The sequence below is a fragment of the Lepus europaeus genome, chromosome 9, assembly GCF_033115175.1.
Source record: "Lepus europaeus isolate LE1 chromosome 9, mLepTim1.pri, whole genome shotgun sequence".
NCBI lineage: Eukaryota > Metazoa > Chordata > Mammalia > Lagomorpha > Leporidae > Lepus > Lepus europaeus.
Window position 1 is genome coordinate 15,979,983 of NC_084835.1, and position 7,322 is coordinate 15,987,304.

The following is a 7,322-nucleotide window of genomic DNA, read 5'->3' on the forward strand; positions in this document are numbered from 1 at the left end:
ACCCGTGTGGGAGACCCTGAAGAGGCTCTTGGCTCCTGGCTTTGGATTGGCCCAGCTCCAGCCATTGCTGCCATTTGGGGAGTGAACTAGCAGATGGAAGACACTTTTTCTCTCTCTGCCTCTTTGTAATTCTGCCTTTCAAGTAAATAAATACATCATTTTTTAAAAAAAAAAATTCTGTTTTCCATGAACTTTGTAAAGCCCCTCTATATTTCTGTCCTGGCCCACCATCTGCCTCCCTCCTGGGACAGGACCTGTGTGAGGGTAGCAATCTCATCTGCTCTGTGTACCTCTGTATCCCCAATGTCAACAACGGCCCCTGGGAGCCAGCGCTGTGGCGCAGCAGGTTAAGCTGCCACCGCCTGTAACACCAGCACCCCAAATGGGCACTGGTTCAAGTCCCGGCTGCTCCACTTCTGATCCAGCTCCCTATGAATGTGCCTGGGAAAGCAGCAGAAGATGGCCCAAGTCCTTACCCCTGCAACCATGTAGGAGACCTGGAAGGAGCTCCTGGCTTCTGGCGAGAGGCTCGGAGAACCTGGTGTCACAGCCCACGGGCAACTGCTCCCAATTGTGTTCGTTCTTTATTTTTTAAAAAGGGAATGGGTTTATTGACAGGGGAAATCCAACTGGCAAGAGGGGAGGGGTAAGGGGGGTTGAGATAGAACTAACAGAGACAGAGGGCAAAGAAGAAAGAAAGATCTGGAGAGAGAGAGCGCGCACATGTGTGGGAAGCAGGCCCTGTTAAACCTTTGTTGGGGGCAAGGAAGCAGGAGCAGCAAACCCATTAAGGTTGGGTAGGAGCTGACACCTGTGGTTGGGCCATCTGGTCACCCAGCTTCCAGCAATGGTGGCGAAGGCCAGAGCCTAGGATGCTGTCTGGGGCACTGATCACCAGCTGCACATTTAAAAAAAAAATTGTTCTTATTTTATTTGAAAGGCAGAGAGACAAACACAGAGCCACATTTCATCTGATGATTTGTTCCCTAAATGCCTAGAACAGCGTGGGGGCTGGGGCCAGGCTGCAGAGGCCCAGAATTCAATCGTGGCTGGCAGGGATCTGAGGACTTGTGCCATCCCCTGCTGCTGCCTCCCAGCATGCACCTTGGGAAATATTTACTGCATGCTGGGTGGGGACGCAGGAGGAGCCGAGGCCAGAGCCCAGGGCAGGGCTGCCAAGGTGCAGCGAGAGCCACAGCGGGTACTGCCACACTTTGGGGGTGACGTCTTCTACTGGATGATCTCCTTGAAGTTTGGGGTGATTTGGAATATTGTGATTCATGATCAAAACTGTGCTGCATCTATATCCCAAATGAAGGGCATCGTCTGTTCTCTTCAAAAACACCCGTGTTAGTATGGGTGAGGAAGGCCAAGGGACCGTCTCTGATCACAGAGGATCTAAGAGGCTACGCGTGCCCCTGGCTTGAATCTTGGGTCCAGGCAAAGGGAAATTTCTGTAAAGCACAGTATCGTGACCAGAATGTGAATATTGATCGTGGCATATGTCAATATAATACCAATATGACTATCTCAATACACGATTTCATCACCAATTTCCCTGGTCGTACCATTACACTTGGTTACACTCTCAGAAAATACGTGCTGAAATATTTAAAGACTAACTCTCAAATGGTTTACTTTCTTTCTGTGTGTGACAGAGAGAGGGAGAGAAGTGATAAAAAAAATTAATCTGGTTCCAAAGAATATGGGAATTAGTTGTACTATTCTTACAACTCTGGAGTTTTAAATTATTTTTATTTGGAGGAGAAATAATTTTTTTTTCTTTTTTGATTCCTATTTCAAAATATATCATTCCATAAATATACGCAATTGGTTTTTTTCCCTATTTTTTTTTTTTTTTTTTTGGACAGGCAGAGTGGATAGTGAGAAAGAGAGACAGAGAAAGGTCTTCCTTTTTGCCGTTGGTTCACCCTCCAATGGCCGCTGCGGCCGGCGCATCTCGCTGATCTGAAGCCAGGAGCCAGGTGCTTCTCCTGGTCTTCCATGCAGGTGCAGGGCCCAAGGACTTGGGCCATCCTCCACTGCCTTCCCGGGCCATAGCAGAGAGCTGGCATGGAAGAGGGGCAACTGGGACAGAATCCGGCGCCCCAACCGGGACTAGAACCCGGTGTGCCGGTGCCGCAAGGCGGAGGATTAGCCTGTTAAGCCACGGCGCCAGCCTCCCTATTTTTTTAAGAAAGCAGAAACCAGTACTATTTGAAGTAACTAACATCACACTTAATGTCAATTTATTTACCTTGGTATTTCTTTAAGTTCCAATATTATATGATCTCAGTAATTACTTCAGGTGCCACATATCCTGAGCTGTTAATTTTCTGTGTCTCATTGAAAAGCTGCTTGGGAGGCAGAATGATGAACTTACATCATATAAAAATGGGTAAAACAGATGGTTTAGACTTTTCTTCCAACAGTATAATGCAGTTGAAATCTTATAATGCCCTTTGGCGCTTTAATTATATCAGGAAAAAAATCCCGAGTAGTTTCTAAAAGCTGGTTCTAGTTGTGGATCTGAGGGCTGCTATGGCGAAAGGTCCCTGGGAAGCCGACGCGCACACAGGCAGCCATTAGGAGTATTCACTCGTAGCGAGAAATTTCAGCGCAAATGGTGCCTCTTTGACACTACAACACGCTTTCCTCCATTCAAATCACAGCTGATCCAAAGGATACAAGCAAGAATATTCTGCTTGGCAAGTGGCCTAAAAGTTCTAAATTTATGTTTTCTATTTTTGCGTCTTTCTCAGATTGGATTAGTTACCAGGCAACTGAAGTATTTAATTTCATTTGCTAATAGTTACATTTTCATAGAGGCAGCTCGGGTATCCGACCCAGGCTGCCAACACAAACACTGCCCCGTGCCCGGCCTCTGTCGGGCAGTGGTGCTCGCTGCTCCCGTCCCCTTGCACACAAACACGACTCACATGCTTATATTTTATTGATTGGACTTCCATTTATGTGGAAAGGGATGTCTCTTTAGGAATTATTTATAGACAAAGCATTTTAGTGATTTTTGTTTTGCTCCAAAAGCTATGTGTTTTAGCATCCTGAACGTGCTTTCAGACTTCTGGAACAAGATGGTAGACCGAGTACATATGGTTTCTTCTCCACATCAGAAAGAAAAGAAAATCTTCAGAGATACACAGCACTGGAAAAATAAACAGGGCCACTGTGGAAAGACAGCAAAGGAAAGACAGGTTGTAAAACTTCCAAAGCAACGATAGATGAAAAAGGAGAAGAAAATGGCGTTATGAGTACAGCGGTAAACCGCAGGGAAGCTGGGAGAGGAAGCAGGAGCAGGAAAGCAGGAAACGAAAACCAATGACAAGCACTCATCTCCTATGAAATGGGAGACTTTTAGATGGAAAACGAATAGAACCAAGTTGGATGAGGGCACTTGAAAAAGTTCAAGGAAAATGGAATTAAAAGAGGTGTATCTGGATGCAAAACACATTTTAAAGACACACATGGGGCCGGCGCTGTGGGGCAGGGGTTAAAGCCCTCGGCCTGCAGTGCCCGCATCCCACATGGACAACAGCTTGAGATCCAGCTGCTCCACTTCCAATCTATTTCTCTGCTATGGCCTGGGAAAGTAGTCGAAGATGGCCCAAGTCCTTGGGCCCCTGCACCCACATGGGAGACCCAGAGCAAGCTCCTGGTTCCTGGCTTCAGATCAGCTCAGCTGATATGGGAAGTAAACCAGTGGATGGAAGACCTCTCTCTGTCTCTACTTCTCTCTGTAACTCTTTCAATTAAACAGATCTTCAAAAAAAGACACAGCACACGAGGTCATCCCCGAGTCCATGGAAATGCACATTAGAAACAACTGTGCCTGGATTCTAAACCAAACTTAACTTTGAATTCCGTGTCCCATGTACTTTTTGAACCATCACATGCTATTTTCAAGACTTAAGGCAAAACGACCTGACACAGAATTAAAGTGTGGTCAAAAAGAAAGATGACAATGCAGGATTAGTAGGATTCAAACAGAGAACTGAAGGCCAGGAGCAAAGGAATATCTTACGTGGATTAAAGACACAGTCCAGGAAATGATAACAGTCCCTTTACCCACCCACCACTGAGCCACACAGCGTGGAACTGTATAGCAGGTGTTAAAAAGGAGAGCAGAGGCCGGCGCCGCGACTCACTTGGCTAATCCTCCGCCTGCGGCGCCGGCACACGGGGTTCTAGTCCCGGTCGGGGCGCCGGATTCTGTCCCGGTTGCCCCTCTTCCAGGCCAGCTCTCTGCTGTGGCCCGGGAGTGCAGTGGAGGATGGCCCAAGTGCTTGGGCCCTGCACCCGCATGGGAGACCAGGAGAAGCACCTGGCTCCTGCCTTCGGATCAGCGCGGTGCACCGGCCACAGCGGCCACTGGGGGGTGAACCAACGGCAAAGGAGGACATTTCTCTCTGTCTCTCTCTCTCTCACACTGTCCACTCTGCCTGTCAAAACAAATAAATAAATAAAAATAAAATAAAAAATAAAAAAAAAAGAAAGGAGAGCAGAAACTGTCAAATTCACAGTCATGGAGGGAACCTTTAGCACATCTTGCTCAGAAATGGGTAGATGAGAAAACGGGTAAGGATACAGGCGATTTGAATACACAATCACTAAGCAAGATGAAGTTCTATTTATGCTCAGGAAGCGTGTATGTTTACATTTCCATGAGACACTTCAAAAACATGACCAAGTATTCAGCCATCAATAAAAATTTCAGTAGAATGTCCAATGAGAAACACAACAGGCCAATCGGGGTTGTAACCCAAGAACAATTTACAGAAGAAATCCAAGCTGAAATCGGGGACCATACTGCAACGGACAATAACACAGGCACCCAACTCCAAAGCTACGGGATGCATCAAAGAAGGACTCAAAGTTTAGAGGCACTGGGAGAACAAGAAAGGTTGAAAATTCACTAAGTGATCATCTCAAGAAGTTGAACAAAAAACAAAGAGCTAGACAAAGAAGAATTCCACAAAGCAACATCAGAACGGCGAAAAAGAAAGCCAATTACGCAGTTTGATCATTAAAAACTCACAAGATACGGAGACCAGTAAGAGAGACCAATCTGATCAAAGCAAAATCAAAGGTAAGCCACACCAAATCAAGAATCCTAGAGAGGCTATAATCAGAGATGTGGGATTGATTTCAAAATTATTAGAGGACATAAATGCATTAAAAAAGCTGATAAGAATAAATGGTCACATAGACAGTTTTCTAGAAACAGATAAATCACTGACGACACAGAACCTGAAAAGATCAGGAACTACAGGAAGAAGAAAGTGGAACAAGTACTCCAGGATTCCATCCCTACCAATGATGCCCAGGCACAGACGGCTCCACTACTCACTCCTTTTCCTTTTTTTTTTTTTTTACTTTTAGCAACCTTTATAAAGTACATATTCACTTCTGTGCTAACTGCATCGAACAGAGAAAATACGTGAGGCCACTCAATTTATTCCACATTGCTAAGACAACCTCGATACTGAAAGGGGATTAAAATGGCACCAAATTAGCAAGGCACAGTCCGGAGTTCAACAACTCAATGGCTCCCACAGCCAGGCAGGGCATGTGCTGGGCAGAAATTTAATACTTAATAGGAAATTTAGTATTAATTTAATAGAGTGGCCACAGGGAGACCAGACGACCCATCTAGGAGTGGCCATGGGCTTGGTGCTCCGCAGTGGAGATGAGCCCAACTGTATCCATGCACACATAAACAAAAATCCTAATAAAATTTCCTAATTGGAGTCGCTAGTGTTGCTAAAGAACACATCATCCTCTCAGAGGGTAAATGCTAAGGCCAGGATGATTCAATATTAGAAACATTTATTACTATAAACCAGCTCCGTAACAGACTGCCGGGGGGACAAGTCCGGAGACAATGCCGTCTATGAAAAAATCATGCATAGATTTCAACCTTTTTTTTCTGCACTACAATAAACGTCCCAACTCCATATCCCATCAACTTCTGAAACATCCTTACATGTGACTGCTGACTTTCAACTGAGCCCAAAGTCAGCAAAGAAAGGAAATAATACAGGGGCCGGCACAGTGGCTCACCTGGTAATCCTCTGCCTGAAGTGCCGGCATCCCATATGGGCGCCGGGTTCTAGTCCCAGCTGCTCCTCTGCTAGTCCAGCTCTCTGATGTGGCCTGGGAAAGCAGTGGAGGATGGCCCAAGTGTTTGGGCCCTGCACCCGCATGGGAGACCGGGAAGAGTCACCTGGCTCCTGGCTTTGGATCGGTGCAGCGCCAGCCGTAGCGGCCATTTGGGGAGTGAACCAGCAGAAGGAAGACCTTTCCCTCTGTCTCTCTCTCTCTCCCTCTCTGTCTATAACTCTTCCTGTCAAATAAAAAAAAAAAAAGGAAATAATACAGAGCAGAAACTGGTGGAATTGAAAAGACAAAAGCAAGGAAGAGGAACGAGACAAAAATCTAACTCTTAGACAAAGATCATGAAAACTGAAAATTTCCAGCAAGACTGGCAATGCAAGAAAAAGAAAACTAAAATGACCAATATCAGGAACCCAAGCACAGTGTATTACCACAGACCCTGGAGACATCAAAAAGATAGTAATGGATTCCTATGAACAACTCTATAAATTTGACAACTTGGATGAAATGGACAAACTCCTCAGAAAACAGAAACTACTACAAACTCACCCAACATGAAGTGGTTTGGATGGACCTGTAACTACTAAGGAAACTGAATTTGTAATTTAAAATATCCTGAAAAAGAAATCTCTGGCCCAGGTGGAGAATCCCACAGGTGCATTAACACCATTTCTACACATCCTTTCCTAGTCCACACACCAATGGGAAACACTTCTCAGCTTATACTACAACACCAGTATTTTCACCATATATCAAAACCGGAAAGGGACAACACAAAGAAAATAAGAGATCATGTTCTTTCTAAAAATAGATGTGAACTCCTATCACACAACAGTAGGCACTGCAATTCAGCAATATGATCACAGGGACATTTATTCCAAGGATGCAAGTGGGTTCGATATTCAAAACTCCACCCATGCAATCATCCCCAGACTAACAGGCTGCAGAAGACAATGGCACAACCATGTTGCTTTGTGCAGGAAAAGCGTGGGACGGCATTCAACGTCCACTCGTGACAAAAGCTCTCAGGAAAGGAGGAACAGAGGGGAACTTTCTCAATTTGATAAAGGCACCCATGAAATGCTACCCTGCCTGGTGACAGACGGAGTGCTTTCCCCATGAAAAGGGGTACGGCGAGAGCATTTGTGTCACCACGCCTAACACAGCACTGGAAGTTGCAGCCAATGCAG